Source organism: Sorex fumeus, unplaced genomic scaffold (genome assembly GCF_029834395.1).
Source record: "Sorex fumeus unplaced genomic scaffold, SorFum_2.1 ptg000131l, whole genome shotgun sequence".
Lineage (NCBI taxonomy): Eukaryota > Metazoa > Chordata > Mammalia > Eulipotyphla > Soricidae > Sorex > Sorex fumeus.
This window is the reverse complement of record NW_026606188.1, coordinates 19,151,527-19,167,254: the sequence shown is the minus strand read 5'-3', so window position 1 is coordinate 19,167,254 and position 15,728 is coordinate 19,151,527.

Sequence of the window (15,728 nt, the reverse complement as noted above, 5' to 3'; positions counted from 1 at the left end):
TTCACCAATAAAAAAATTGATTAAATAAAAAAATTAAAAAATAAACACTCAGTACTGAATCTGCAGAAGACTAAAAACAAAGAGAAGTTCAAAGAAATTAGATAATAAAGACAAATCCCCTAATAAGGACAGTCAGAAAATTTCTCATTAGCAAGAAACAAGGGTTTACACCAGAAAACAGAAATAGAAGATCTTCAATTTTCTAAGTGTAAATAGTTAACAGCTTAACAAATACTTAGCAAAATTACTTATCAAGAGCAATGATAAAATCAAGCTATTATCAGGCCAAACAAAACAAACCCCGGTGTTGCCTTACTAAAGAGACTTTTCAGAAATTGCCATTTCACAAAGACAAAAAAATATATAAAGGAAAGACCAAGTCAGATGAAGATGAATCAGTGTAGTAATCTCTTCAGCCTTCTTACACATCAGGTTCTTGTGAAATTCCAGGGCTCAAATGTTTGAATTTGTTGTTGGGATTTTGTGCATCATCACTTTGTGCATCAAAACTTTGAGCCAAGTTTTTCTAAAAGCCTAAACAAGAATTAAAGCACTGGGGCCAGAGATAGTATAGCAGGTAGGTCTCTTGCCTTGCATGTGGCCCACATGGGTCCTATCCCTGGCTTCACATATGATCCTCTGAGCAATCATTTTCTCTGTGGTACTTGGAAAGAACTGATTGCCTTGGTAAGGAACCACATACCAGGACTTCTCATTTCTCTTTATTTTCTCTCCCTCACTAAGAAAAGGCTTGCACTTCTGAAGAGATCAACATTTTAATTCTTTTTTTCTCTCCTTAGAAATATTTTAGTTTTTTAAGCCGCACCCAGCAGTGCGCAGGGCTTATTCCTGACTTTATGCTCAGAGATAAGTGTGCAGGGCATCACCTACTCTCCTGACAAGCTCAGAAATCTTGGTGGATGTCAGCTGTTAGGTAACAGGTACAGTCCAGCTGGGAAGACCAGCTCTGCCAATGAGGCAACCACCAAGAGAATCTGAGAAGTCCCATACAATTTTTTTTGTCCCATAAAATTTGACTTTCAGGATTTCCCCTGATTTTTTCAGGATTTCCCCTGATTTTTTCCCCTCCATGAAGTTAACTGACCAGCAATAGAGATTATATCTGTGTCTTTGAACTCTTCTCTGTCCAATCAACTAACCCCCAGATTCAAATGTGTGAAAGTGAAAATGAGAGGGAAATCAAACACAGTACGAGTCTAGGCAAGGCCGCACCAACAGCACCCAACCCCTGGAAGGGAAGGAGATCCCTTGGAAAAGACATGTTAATCATAAACATTTAAAAGGAGGATTTGTGATGTGATGATCACTGGGCAGGCAGGGGTGGAGGTTGGGGGTTTAGGGCTTACTCCCTGCTCTATGCACAGGGCTTGTTTTGAAAGAAGTAGCCTCAGTTTCTCCTTGCCAGTGAGACAGGAAGCCACATCTCTCTCCAGATGTTCCATCTCTCCGCTATCAACAATATTCCACCCCAAGGTCTGTCTCAGCATTCCTGGGGTTTCCCAGGAGCATAGAACTCTGTCCTGGAGCCTCAAGTGAAGGGGAAACAAGATAATGGGCAATTATGCCTGGAGAGATTTGGACCAGCTAGTCATCCCTGTGATTTTCTGGCATCTTTTATAAACCCTTGTCAACTCATAAGGATTTCAAGGAGCCTTTAAAAGGGCACACACAAAACTCCCTTTAGCTTAGTCCTATACTAATATCTTTCCCACTTGAGGAGTTCTTTTTCTTTTCCCTTCTACTTTCCAATAAACTTTTGTATTTTCTAACTTTGAATATGAGCATCTTTATTACTCAATATTTTTAATTGAAAATATTGAAGAACCTGGGAATTGTGAACAAACACAAAGACTTGTCACTGCGACTTCTGCCTCACTTGCATCAGTTTTTGTTGGACATTATCTGTTCCCTGCTTGATTTCTTTCTATAACACGAGTATGTGAGACCGTTGGCATTTATCTGTTTCTGAATTACTTCACTTAGCATGACACCCCTCTCCACTTCCACTCAAGTTGAAACAGAAGTTTATCTTTTTCTAAGTGCTGAGTATCTCATTGTGTGTCTATACCACATCTCCCTCATCTTCCCATCTGTCCTTGGGCTCTTGTCTGTCCCATATCATGGTTTTTGTAAATAGCACTGTAGTGATCACAGTTTTGCTTAAATCTTTTCTAATTAGTGTTCTGTATTCTTCAAATAGATATTTAGGGGAGGAATCACAGGATCATATGATGACCTATTCTGAGTTACTTCTAGGTCTTCCACAGAGGCTGGACCAATAATATTTCCTACCAATAGGGTACGAGGATTGAGACCCATAAATGAAAGTCTCAGAAGAGAGCAACACAGAGCCGCACACCATAGAAATCACTTCAGACTCCTTGCCAGACTGTTTCATCCGGGGCAAGCCGGAGGGGGCAGATGAGTTCCCTTCCCCACCTCAATAGAGCCCTGGCAGCTGAAAATCTCCAGAACTCAATCACCACCATTGTATAACTGTATTTAAAATTTTAGAATTCCTGGAACGTGCGGCCATGACATCTAATACTTTGCATCACTGAGGTACCAAGAGTAACAAACCGCATTTGATGGGGTGTAAGGTAGAAGTGACCAATCTCAGAGAGGAAAAAAAAAATAAAGTAAAAAAAATAGGGTATGAGGATTCATTTTTTCTTCCACACACTCACCAGATTTGTTATTTCTGACCTTTTAAATGTAGGTCATTCTCATAGATAAGAGATAAACTTTCTGAAAGAGAAAGAGAGAGAAGAGAGATGCCTGCCATAAAGGCAGGCTTGGGTGGAGGCTGGCTTGAAGAGGTGGGAGGAAAACTGGGAACACTGGTGCTGGGAAATAACACTGGTGGAGGGATGGGTGTTGGAACATTGTATGACTGAAACGCAATCATGAACAATTTTGTAATGCACTATCTTACAGTGATTCAATTAGAAATTAATAAATGAAATGATTTTAGTACACAGTAAAAAAGGGATAAACTCTCATTATTATTTTGATTTGCATTTCAATGACAATAAGTATTTTCCCCCATATATCTGTTGGTCTTCTGTATGTCTTCCTTGGATAAGTGTCTATTTAGCTCTTTTCCCCATTTTTGAGGGTGTTTTTTCTAATGTTGATGTTGAGTTCCTATGTAATTGGATTAAGAGCCCCTTTCAAATTCATTCAATAGGATGTCTTTGCTTAAATGACGGTTTCTTTTGCTGTGCAGAAGCTTTCCAGATTGATATAATCCCATATGTTTGTTTTTGCTTCTGTTTTTCTTTCCAGTAGAATTCAATCCCTGAGGATACCACTGAAGCCATTTAATGGATATTTTTGTCTATATTTTCTTAAATATATTTCATGATTTCAAGTACAACTTCCAAGTCTTTACTCCATTATGATTTTATTGGGGAGGGGGGAGCAAGATGTGAGGTGTTCCTTTTCATTCTTTTGCATCTGATGACCCAATTTTCCTAAATGAGACTTTTTTCTTTATTTTATGTTCCCTGAGTCTTTGTCATAAATTAACTCTGCTCATATATTAAGATTTAATTATGGGCTCCCACTTCTATTCCACTAGTCTTGTGTATCCACTTATATTATAGTTCCGCACTGTTTTGATTATTATAGTTTTGTGATATAGTTTAATTGGGGACTGTGATGCCTCCTGTCTTTCTTTTTCCTCAAAGTGCTTTGGTTGTTTGGGCTCTTAGAAGCTCCCTAAAAATTTCAGTAATGTTACTTTATTTCCTTAAAGTAATTCCTGTTGTAATTCTGATATGGGTCACATTGAATCTATGTAATGTTTTCGGTAAGGTGTCATCTTAACTGTGTTATTTCGTCCAATTCATGAACAAAGAATATCATTTCACTTTTTTGTGTCTTCTACTTCTTTTAACAGAAACTCATACTTTCAAATGAAAAACTATTTCACTTCCTTTGTAAAGTTGAGTCCTAAGCACGTGGTTTTTTTTTTCTTTATGTAGTTGTAAGTGGGATTGCTTTCCTTATTTCTTTTAATTTGCTCTTTTCATATAGAAATTTGACAGATGGCGGGTGATTTTCGTGTAAGTCAGTGTCCCCTCTGGTACTTTGCACCACCATCATTCTGTCCTTTTCCATTGTCTTACTCTGAGCTATTCTCATCTCGTCCCATACTGGTTAACTGTCTCTTGGTGTGCTCCTTTCCTTGCTAGTCCCCACCCAAACTGCATCTCTTTCTGGGGCCTCAGCTCTGATCCTGACTCTCATCTATATTCTAAATATGGCTTTAAATATCAGACATTGCCTCTTAGGATTTCTTATTATTTCTCAAATGTGCGTCGTCTCTCAATACTGGAAAGCTCCTGCAGATTAGAACCATTTAATGAACTGTGGCATATTTCCTCTCGTCCTTGTTTCCTGACTTTTCCAGCACCTGGTCCTGAACACTATGTGTTCACAGTGCACTCAGTAAATACTAGTTGAATTGAAATCTCTAAACCATCCTAATTATTCATTCAGCTCAAGTCCCCGTGTCATTGTAGAATGATAGATTTCCAGACACCAGGACTGAGGGTCAATTCAAATCTCTTAAGAGCCTATTGGATTTTCAGTTGACAGCACCTTCCCCTTTTCCATGGACAAATAGGGGCACAACATTACAACAATCAGTATTTCTAAGCAGCTGCCCTGTACTTTATGCCATATTGAGAATTAGTCCTAGTGGCAGACATGGAAATAACTCACTTTTTTCCTAAATTGTGTCAGTAAAAGTGCCAGTGAATGTCAAATTAATGACTCATTGAAAGTCCACTGTATCCTGTCTCTCTGGCTTGTTGGAGGAAGTGGACCCCAAGATTTCTGAGAACACCCTTAACAATTTCTCCCCTGAGCCTTCCTTTCAGAGGTTTGCCAGCAAACCAATGTCTCTGGTATTCAAAGTCTAGGACACTAAAGATATTGTGGGTGTGATTGTTAAACATTGTTGATGTTTCTAGTTGGAAGCAAAATGATGTCTAGACAGTAGTAATGCCTTGCAGGGCCCTCTTTTTATGCTTGTTCTTTTGTGATGTCATCAAATGGGTACAAACAGGAATATTTTATTACATAGCAGAAGATATATCTAATTTGGGGGGGTAAATTATACCTTCCATCAAATCAGTTAGCAAAATGGAGGTGCCCTATTGGAGAGAGCTCGGAAGTAATAGGAAAACTGCACAAGTCACAACGCATTTAAATGTGGCTACTGAAATGTATTCAATGAATCACAAAGTGCTGCTGAGACACGCAGAAACCTCTGAGAAGATTCCAGAATCTTTCAAAGCAGCGTCAGGCAATTAAATATAAATTGGCTGACCTAATTAAGATCTATTATTTAAACTGTGGACTTTTCAGTCTTGTTTGTAATTGTGTGAACTCCGAGTTCCAAATTTTAGCTTTTAATAGCAAAGTTTCAGTTGTAATGTTTGTACAATAATTCAAATGAGATAAGTAATAATCACTTTGGGGAAAACTCTAAGAGACATGCTAAGCATCTGCAGTACTATAGGGTCGTAGAGCTGCAATGTTTTACTGATGTTTTCATAAATTCAATAAGAGGCTTGGAGGCAGCTTATAGTAACAGTGTCATTATGCTCATAACTGCAGAGTGTCAGAGATGAAACTGAAACTAGTGTGACATCAGGCTGAAAAACAAACCAAATTTTGAAAATTCGAAACAAAATTCAGCTCTATCAGAGGTAAGAACTCACTATAGGAAACTTTTTCAAAGGTCACAGATTAAAATTTTAATATCAAGTTACCATACAATGGAAATTTGTTTCCTCTCAATATGTAAGTATACAGGCTTATATTTTCTGGAGTTCATGTTATTATTCTCCAAATAGCATAGTAAACAAAGTAAAGAATGACTGCAATGATTTGACTTTGAGACTGTTTAATAAAATACTCTATTTTTAAGCTCCTGGAGCTATTTAGAGATTACTGTTAGATGTAAAGCAATTTTTTATAAAAATATTTCCTCTGAGTGCCAGGAGTCAAATCTAGGGCCTCCTGTGCACAAAGTATACATTCTACTTCTGAGCTACATCCCTGGCCTAAACTAGTGTTATGTTTTGTTGTTTTAAATTTGTGTTGTAGTTTGGGAGCCACACTTGACTGTGTTCAGGGCTTACTCCTGGTTCTGCACTCAGGGATCACTCCTGGAGGGGCTCAGGGGACTGTTTATAGTGTCGGAATTGAACCCAGGTTGGTCACTTACAAGGCACGTGCCTTATTCGCTGCTGTACAATCACTCCAGCTCTGTTATTTATAAAGCTGTCACTGTCACTGTCCTCCCGATGTTCATCAATTTGCTCAAGTGGGCCCAGTAACGTCTCCATTGTGACAATTGTTACTGTTTTTGGCATATCGAATACGTCACGGGTAGCTTGCCAGGCTCTGCGGGTGAGATACTCTCGGTAGCTTCCTGGACTCTCTGAGAAGGGCGGAGGAATCAAACTGGGGTCAGCCATGTTAGCCGCTTGCAAGGCAAACGCCCTACCGCTGTGCTATCACTCCTTTTGAACATCATGCGTTCCCACTTGAACCAAAAGAGAAAAAGAAAAGAAACCAGGCAAGATCAATTGGCTAGCATGAGATTCAAACAATCCTCTATAACCTGATTTAAAGTTATTTATTGTATTAATCAAAACAGCTTTATTTGAGGGAATTAGGAGGTCCTGGGACTAAAGAGGAAGCCTGGCATGCCCAGCATATGGAAGCCCTGAGCTCCACTCCTGGCTATGTGAGGTCCCTGGACACTCTTTGGGAGGCCCCTAAACAAACAAACACACTGAACAGTCTCCAAAACAACTTCGCTTGTCAGATGTAGACCTCCAAAGCAGTGCTCAGCACAGAAGAAACACCACCTGCACTCCTATGTTCATTGCAGCACTATTCACATTAGCCAAAATCTGGAAACAACCTGAGTGCCCGAGAACAGACAAATGGATAAAGAAACTATGGAATATCTACACAATAGAATACTAGGCTGCTGTTAGAAAAAATGAAGTCATGAAATTTGCCTATAAATGAATAGAAATGGAAAGTATCATGCTGGGTAAAATGAGTCAGAAGGAGAGGGACATATAGAATGACTGCTTTCATTTGTGGTATACAAATATATATTATATACATTTTATATATGTATATGTATATTAGAAGACTAATATTCACAGCCAGGGAAAATAGGGGCTAAGAGAACTGGTCAATGGTTGTAATCAACCACAAGTGTGTGAGTGGCAGAGAGTAGATAAGACAGAGAAGGGACAGTATGACAATAATAGCTGGAAATGACCACATTGGACGAGAAGAACTAAGTGTTAAAAGTAGATAAAGGTAAAGGAATATTCCTGATAACCTTTCAGTATCTATATTGCAAAGTACAATGCCCAAATGGCAGAGAGAGAGAGACAGAGAGAGAGAGAGAGAGAGAGAGAGAGAGAGAGAGAGAGGAGGGAAAGAGAGAGAGAGAAGAGCCTGCTATAGAGGCAGGCTGAGGGTGGGGGTTGGGGGGATGATGGGAGGGAGACTGGGGACACTGGTGCTGGGAAACTTACACTGATACCCTGATGGAGTATCACCAGTGTACCAGTGGGTGTTGGAACACTGTATGACTGAAACCTAATCATAAGCACTTTTGTAACTGTCTATCTCACAGTGAATCAATAAAAGAAAGTTCAAAAGAAAAAGAAAAGAAAAAAACAACAGCAACGCAGTGCTCCAGGGCCGAGGGACACTCCTGACACATCTGGCCCAGCACCTGGTCTCGCAGTGTGGTGCTCAGGCCCTGTGATGGTTCGGCCCAGCTCTGGGGAGCCGGAGGAGAGGGCTGGGAAGCCAATGGAGGTGAAGGTGGAACCTGGAACCTTGAGCACTCATGGCTTGTGCTCCAGCCCTTTGAACAATCCTCAGCTACTCCCAGCCCCAAAGCAGCTTTATTAATAATAAATTTGAAGTGAGAATTTTTAAGTTAACAAAATGTTAGGGATTATGACCAAGAGTTAAAATTTAATTTAAAGTGTTTGTTGCCAGACTGAAGTGATAGTTCTGCAGATAGGCACTTGCCTTATATGTGGCCAACTCAGATTAGATCCCTGGCATCACATATGATCTCCCAGTCACTGTCAGGAGTGATTCCTCAGTGCAGGGCCAAGAATAAGACCTGAGCATCATGGGGTGACCAAAAGAACTAAAATTTTTGTTTTAAATTGTTTATTGCTGGGGCCAGTGAGCTACTATGGGGTTCAGGTACTTGCCTTGCCTGTAACCCCCAGGACCACGTGGTTTGAGCATTGCTGGGTGCAGCCCTGAGGCCCCTGAGTGCCTAAGAGGTGACCTGGGTCAGCTCCAGCATCAGGTCTTCCTCGGGCCTCCCACTGAGTGGCCAGTTTGATTGACTAAGAGTAGCTGGGAGGGCCCCCAGAGCCTGCTGAGCTCTGCGTGGGAACACTCCTTCCTCCAAATAAATAAGAGTATTGTTGCTAATAAAAACATTTTTATAACAGTGAAATAAATTCTATCTGTGAAGTCTTAAGGACTGTACAACATTTGAGGCAATTTATGTATAGCTGTTTGTGACTTGGTAGTTGATCTGTCGAGTTCCAAAACTACATGAGAAAGTGTTTTCTAGTGATTCTCACAGCAATTTCCACATGGAGGACACTTTCTTACTCATTCTCTCAAGTAGACGTCATAGCTGTGTGAGATATAGAAAATATACCATTGGGGAAAGATAGCTGGGGAAAGAGGTCAGTGGGCAGAGCCACTGCCAGGGGCTAGTACCAGGCTGCTTCAGAGAAACTGTGGGTTGGGGCAGGCACAAGAGACACTGATGGAGAGTGGACAGTGGGATAGAGACCAGGGCTCTCTGACTTCACGCAGAGCGTACTGGAAGACCACAATGTGGGCACAGAGACACTAAGGCAAGGGGAAGTACAGGGACTCTTTGCTTCTCTTAGCCCTGGAGGGATCCCTGGCGGGGAAGAAGAGCTGAGGGAATGGCGCATGGGGGCCTGGCTTCACCCCTGGAGTGAAGCTGTTTTGCACACTATGCAGCATGTCTGTTTTCCTTTACTTGGAGACTCCCACACAGTGCTCAAGAGACCTGCGGTGACAGAGATCAATGCAGGCCTCCCACTGCCTGGCGTGCCCTCTTGTCCTTTGAGCACTCTCCCTGTCCCATGGAGTTGTCCTGACGAGCACAATCACTCTGAATCTGAGGTGAAGGAGGATCAGCTGAATTTCTTGTCAGTCAGCTGATCTTACACCACTTCCTCAAAACTGGTTATGTGAATCTGTTTCCCTTTTGAGAAGTGATCCTGAAAGGGCTGCATCCAGAGCTGAGAAAACTGAATGGCCCCTTGCTGATGAGCAATGCCAGGAATTTCTGTACAGCCAAGAAGGACACTGTGAAGGGCGCTGAAAATCCCTGGGAACAGAACACATTTACTCTATTTGAGTATTTTATTGAATTTCCCTCTTCTCTTCTCTTGGTTACCATTGCTGGTGTGTAGGCAGGGGGCCACACACTTGGTTGTGGTTCTAGGTAACACAATGCTGTAGTGCCGGGAGTATACTCTGAGGCATGGGGCAGAACAGGGATTCAACTCTCAGCCTCACACATGCAGGGCTTGAACAGTGAGACTCATCCCCAGGTCCAGAGCACAGTTTTCTTTTTTTTTTCCCTTTTGGGTGACACCCAGCGATGCACAGGGCTTACCCCTGACTCTGCACTCAGGAATTACTCCTGGCAGTGCTCAGGGGACCATATGGGATGCTGGGAATCGAACCCGGGTTGGCCACATGCAAGGAAAACGCCCTACCTGCTGTGCTATTGCTCCAGGCCCAGAGCACAGTTTTCAAGAGGGGTAGCCAGGCACCCACAGCCAGTGTTGCTGAGGTGTCACTCCTGCCTCTGGGCTCAGGAGTTGCCCCTGGTGAGGCCAAGGGTTGAACCCTGGCAAATGTGATATGCTCCGTGCATTGTACTCTCTCTTTGGGCTACATGTTTATTTTAACACAAGGGTGATGCAGAAATAAGTGAGAAGTAAAAGTTAAAGTCTAAAAGGAAAAGAAAACTTAGTAGGTAAAAATCACAAAACATTAAGCAATTAACATTTCCAGTAATGTTATTACTGTATAATGCCCTTAAGGGTTTCCACTAGTTCTATGGGGGGGGGGGGAGGAGAAGCTTTGAATTGCTTCTGTCTCCTCCCAATACTATGTGGCTATTAACACAAACACGTTATAAACTTGTTCTTGTAACTGCCAACAAATTCAGGTAGGGATCAATCAGATTATGTGTAAAGTGACTGGGAAGGTAACTCATAGGTACTGGAGCATGTACTTTGCATGCCGGGAACCTGGGTTCAATCCCCCAATACCTTCAGTTGAGGCACCAACTATCTGTAAAGATCTTTGTGGTTGGTGCAGAAAAGTCTCCCTGTTACAGGAACCAGGCTATCCTTGCAAAGATCGCTTTACAAGCTTGGTCACTGTCTGAGAATTGTGAACCGTTCCCTACAAGTCCCCGTGCCTTGGCAGTTCCTGTAAGTAATGTGGCTTGTGTAAAATACCTAGTCTCCTTCAGGGAATCTAGATTTTTTGCTCCGGGCTGGGCAAAGGAGTTTCGTGATCAATTCCTAATAAAAACACTGATCGCTGACTCTTGAATGAGCTTCCCTGGCAAATATATTGCACAGGCATTGTCAAAGGTGTTGCTAGGAGAGTTAGACTTGTGGTAGGTTGTGTGTGTGTGTGTGTGTGTGTGTGTGTGTGTGTGTATTTCTGGTGGGCTGTTTCAGGGCCACACACCCAGCACTGCTCAGGATTTATTCCTGCCTCTGTGTCCAGGGATCACTCCTAGTGAGGCAAGTGCATTACCCCATCCTATCTCTCCAGCTTATAAACTTGTGTTTGTTGACAGGAGAGAGTGGCGGGGTTGGGGGGAGGCAACACCCACCGGTACTGGGTTCCTCCTGGCTCAGAGCTCAGGAGACCATGTCGTGCTGGAAATGGAGCCCCCGGCTACTGAATTGAGTGTGTATACTCCGGCCTATTGAACTATCTCCTCTGCCCACAATTAAATGTGTTTTCTGTGACCCCAGTGGAAAAGGGCCCCCGAAGCCAGCACTTGGTTTTCTCTGAACTGGCTCAGGCTCCCTTTCCCTTACCCGTCATTGCACTGACCACGAGCATAACAGTTTGCTGCCCTCTCCATACTCTTGAAGAACCCTGAACTTATGTCTCAGAATTTAGAGAGTAGTGAGGATTTCAAACTTTTGAAATGTCGTTTTCTCATATTTAATGACTGATTCATGCAATACTTGCACAAAGCATTAAAATGTAACAAATACTACAATTCAACAAGTTGAATAAATACTGTAATAGAGACGGGTAGTCTCTGGTTTACTGCTTTCCCTTACCCCAGTTTTATCCCCTTCGGAAACATTTCTACCTCTTCCAAATAGTTCTTTCTTTTTCTTCTAAGCAGACTCTATGTATTTATTATAGCATTGTTCACCAAGAACTTTCAGATATTCCTTCTGACATCTATATCCATATTAATATATATCCTGATACTTAACATGTCTTGCTTCTTTAAATTTAGATCTTATCTGTTGCCTTCCTATTATGGGCATTTAACTACCTACATCCACCTCTCCTCCCTATAACACCCACACCAAGTATTCTTCCATCCTTTCTGAAAGTATGATCTTTGGTTAAGAAAAAAATTAAATATTCAGTGTTACACCACTATGACTACTTATTTTTCACAGCTGAGCCACAAACTATACTGTCATTAATTTTCTTTCTTAGATAACATCTTCATAAATGTCCTGGAAAGAACACTTTATCTTTATATTTGTTCCATCACTAGCTCTTTCCCTAAGATATTTCCCCTTAGTGAGTTTTTCTTTCTCCTCCTCCTCCCCTGTGGTATTGGGAATCAAACCAAGGAGTTCACACGTGCAAATCCTGTGCACGTGTGAACTCCTTGGTTTGATCCAACAGTTTCATCTCCTTGGTTTCATCCAACCCTACTTTGGTTTCTATTTTATAAGTTCTATTTTATAAGTTAATGCAAAGTGTGTGCATTAATTTTAAATTTTATTTTATTGAATCACATTGAGATACACAGTTGCAAAGTTGTTCATAATTGGGTTTTAGTCATAGAATGTTTTAATACCTATTCCTTCACCAGCACACATTTCCCATGATCAATGTCTCCAGTTTCCCTCTGGCCACCCTCCCCACTTGCCCCACCTCCCTGCCCCAGCCTGCCTCTATGACAGGCACACTACTCTCTCTTTCTCCCTCCCTCCCGTCCTCCCTCCTTCTCTCTCTCTCTCTCTCTCTCTCTCTTTCTCTCTCTCTCTCTCTCTCTCCCTTTCTCTTTTCTTCTGGGCTTTACAGTTTACAATACAGGTACTGAGAGGGTATCATGTATACTCCTTTACCTTCTTTAAGCACTCAGTTCTTGTTCAGATAATTTGCAACTATCATTGTCATAATGGTCCCTTCTCTGTTCTAACTGCCCTCCCCCTGCCTTTCCATTTGTGGCAAGCTTTCATCCATGGACCAGTCCTCCTGGCTCTTGTTTCTAATGTTTGTGGCTATTAGTCTCATAATACACTTTTTGTGTCCCACAGATTAAGTGCATCATTCTATGTCTTTCTTTCTTGATACTCTCCATGTTCATCCATTTATAAGCAAATTTAATGGCTTTCTGGCTTTAGTGGCTGTGTAGTATCTTATTGTGTAGGTGTTCTTTATCCAGTCATTTGTTATTGGGCGCTCAGGTTGTTTCCAGATTCTGGCTATTGTGAACAGTGCTGCCGCAATGAACATAGACATGCAGATGGCTTTTCTACTGTGTGTTTTTGCGCCCCCCAGGGTATATTTTCAGAAATGGTATTGCTGGGTCAAATGGAAACTCAATTTCTATTTCTTGAGGAATGTCCATATTATTTTCCTAAAACACTGGAAAAGAGAAAGTTCTATTCCCCCTGCCATTTTTTCCAGCGTCCCCAAACATTTTATTATTTTTTTTAATGAATCACCCTGAGATACAGTTACAGACTTTCGTGGTTATGTTTCAGTCATACAATGATCAAGTACCCATCCCTCCACCAGTGCTCATTTTTACCACCAATGTTCCCAGCATCCTTCCCAACTCCCCCACCCCACCCCCCAGCCTCTGTGGCAGACACATTCCCTTTTACTCTCTCTCTCTTTCTTCCTCTCTCTTTTTAGGTGTTATGGTTTGCAATACAGGTACTAAGTGGCCATCATGTTTGGTCCATAGTCGACTTTCAGTTCGCATCTCCAATCCCAATGGATCCCTCGAAGATTCATTTACTTAGTGGTCCCTTCTTTATCCCAGCTTCCTTTCTTCCCAAACATTTGAGTCTGGCTTCCAAGTCATGGAGTGATCCTCTTTTTTTTTTTTTAATTTTATTTTTTTTTAATTTTTATTTATTTATTTTTTTACAGTTGTAGATTTACAATTTTTTTTGTGCTTGGGTTTCAATTATACAATGATAAGATACCCATCCCTCCACCAGTGCCCGTTTTTCACCACCATGGATAATATCCCTCCCACCCCCATCCCCCCATCCCCCCCTGCCTCTGTGGCAGGGCAATCCCCTGTGTTCTCTCTCTCCGTTTGGGTGTTGTGGTCTGCAAAAGAGGCATTGAGTGGCAAACATGTTCAGTCCATAGTCTACCTTCGACATGCATCTCCCCTCCTGGGAGGATCCTCCAAACATCCTTTATTTGGTGCTCCCTTCTCTATCTGAACTGCCCTTTCCTCTAGGATACCCGGCTGGCCTCTAAGTTATGGAGTAATCCTCCTGGTGCTGATCTCAGCTATTCTTGGGTATTAATCTCATACTTTGTTACTTTATATCCCCCAGATGAATGCAATCTTTCTATGTCTATCCCTCTCTTTCTGACTCATTTCGCTTAGCATGATACTTTCCATATTGTACCACTTGTATGTAAATTTCATGACTTCGTCTTTTCTAACAGCTACATAGTACGCCATTGTGTAGATGTACCAAAGTTTCTTTAACCAGTCATCTGTTCTTGGGCATTCAGGTTTCTTCCAGTTTCTGGCTATTGTAAAGAGTGCTGCAATGAACAAACAAGTGCATATGTCACTTCGACTATACATTTTTGCTTCTCTGGGATATATTCCCAGGAGTGGTATTGCTGGGTCAAATGGGAGCTCAATTTCTAATTTTTTGAGAATCGTCCATACTGTTGTCCAGAAGGGCTGAACCAGTGGACATTCCCACCAACAGTGAAGGAGTGTCCCTTTCTCGCCACATCCACGCCAGCATTGGTTGCTTTTGTTCTTTTGAATGTGGGCCAGTCTCTGAGGTGTGAGATGGTATCTCATTGTGGTTTTGATCTGCATCTCTCTGATGATTAATGATGTAGAGCATTTTCTCATGTGCTTTTTTGCCATTCGGATTTCTTCTTTGAGAAAGTTTCTGTTCATTTCATTGCCCCATTTTTGGATGGGGTTGGATGTTTTCTTCTTGTGGAGTTTAACCAGTATTTTGTATATCCTGGATATCAATCCCTTGTCAGATGTGTATTCGGCGAATATCCTTTCCCATTCTGTAGACTGTCTTTGTATTTTGGTCACTGTTTCTTTGGAGGTGCAGAAGCTTCTTAGTTTAAGATAGTCCCATTTATCTATCTCTGTTTTAACTTGCTTGGCCAGTGGCGTGGCATCTTTGAAGATACCATTAGCTTCAATATCATGGAGGGTTTTGCCAACTTTATCGTCAATGTACCTTATGGTTTCTGGTCTGATGTTGAGGTCTTTAATCCATTTTGATCTTACTTTTGTACATGGTGTTAGGCAGAGTTCTGAGCCTATTTTTTTGCATGTAGCCGTCCAATGATGCCAACATAATTTATTAAAGAGGCTTTCCTTACTCCACTTCACATTACTTGCACCTTTATCAAAGATTAGATGATCATATGATTGAGGGGAGATGTCAGAGTATTCAACCCTGTTCCATTGGTCTGCAGTTCTGCCTTTGTTCCAGTACCATGCTGTTTTAATTATTACTGCTTTGTAGTAGAGTTTGAAGTTAGGGAGGTTGATTCGTCCCATTTTCTTTTTCCCAAGAATTGCTTTAGCTATTCGTGGGGGCTTATTGTTCCATATAAATTTCAGGAGTGTTTGCTCCATTTCTTTGAAGAATGTCATGGGTATCCTTATAGGGATTACATTGAATTTATACAATGCTTTCGGTAGTATTGCCATTTTGACAATGTTAAGTCTCCCGACCCATGAGCAGGGGATATCTTTCCATTTCCTCATGTCCTCTTTTATTTCCTGAAGTAGCGTTTTGTAGTTTTCTTTGTACAGGTCCTTTACTTCCTTAGTTAAGCTGATTCCTAGGTACTTGATTTTCTGGGGCACAGTTGTGAACGGGATTGTTTTTTTCATGTTGCTTTCTTCTCTCTCACTGTTTGCGTATAGGAAAGCCATGGACTTTTGGGTATTGATTTTATAACCTGCAACTTTACTATACGAGTCTATTGTTTCTAGGAGTTTTTTGGTGGAGGTTATTGGGTTCTCTAAGTAGAGTATCATATCATCTGCGAATAGTGAGAGCTTGATTTCTTCCTTTCCTACCTGAATGCCCTTAATATCT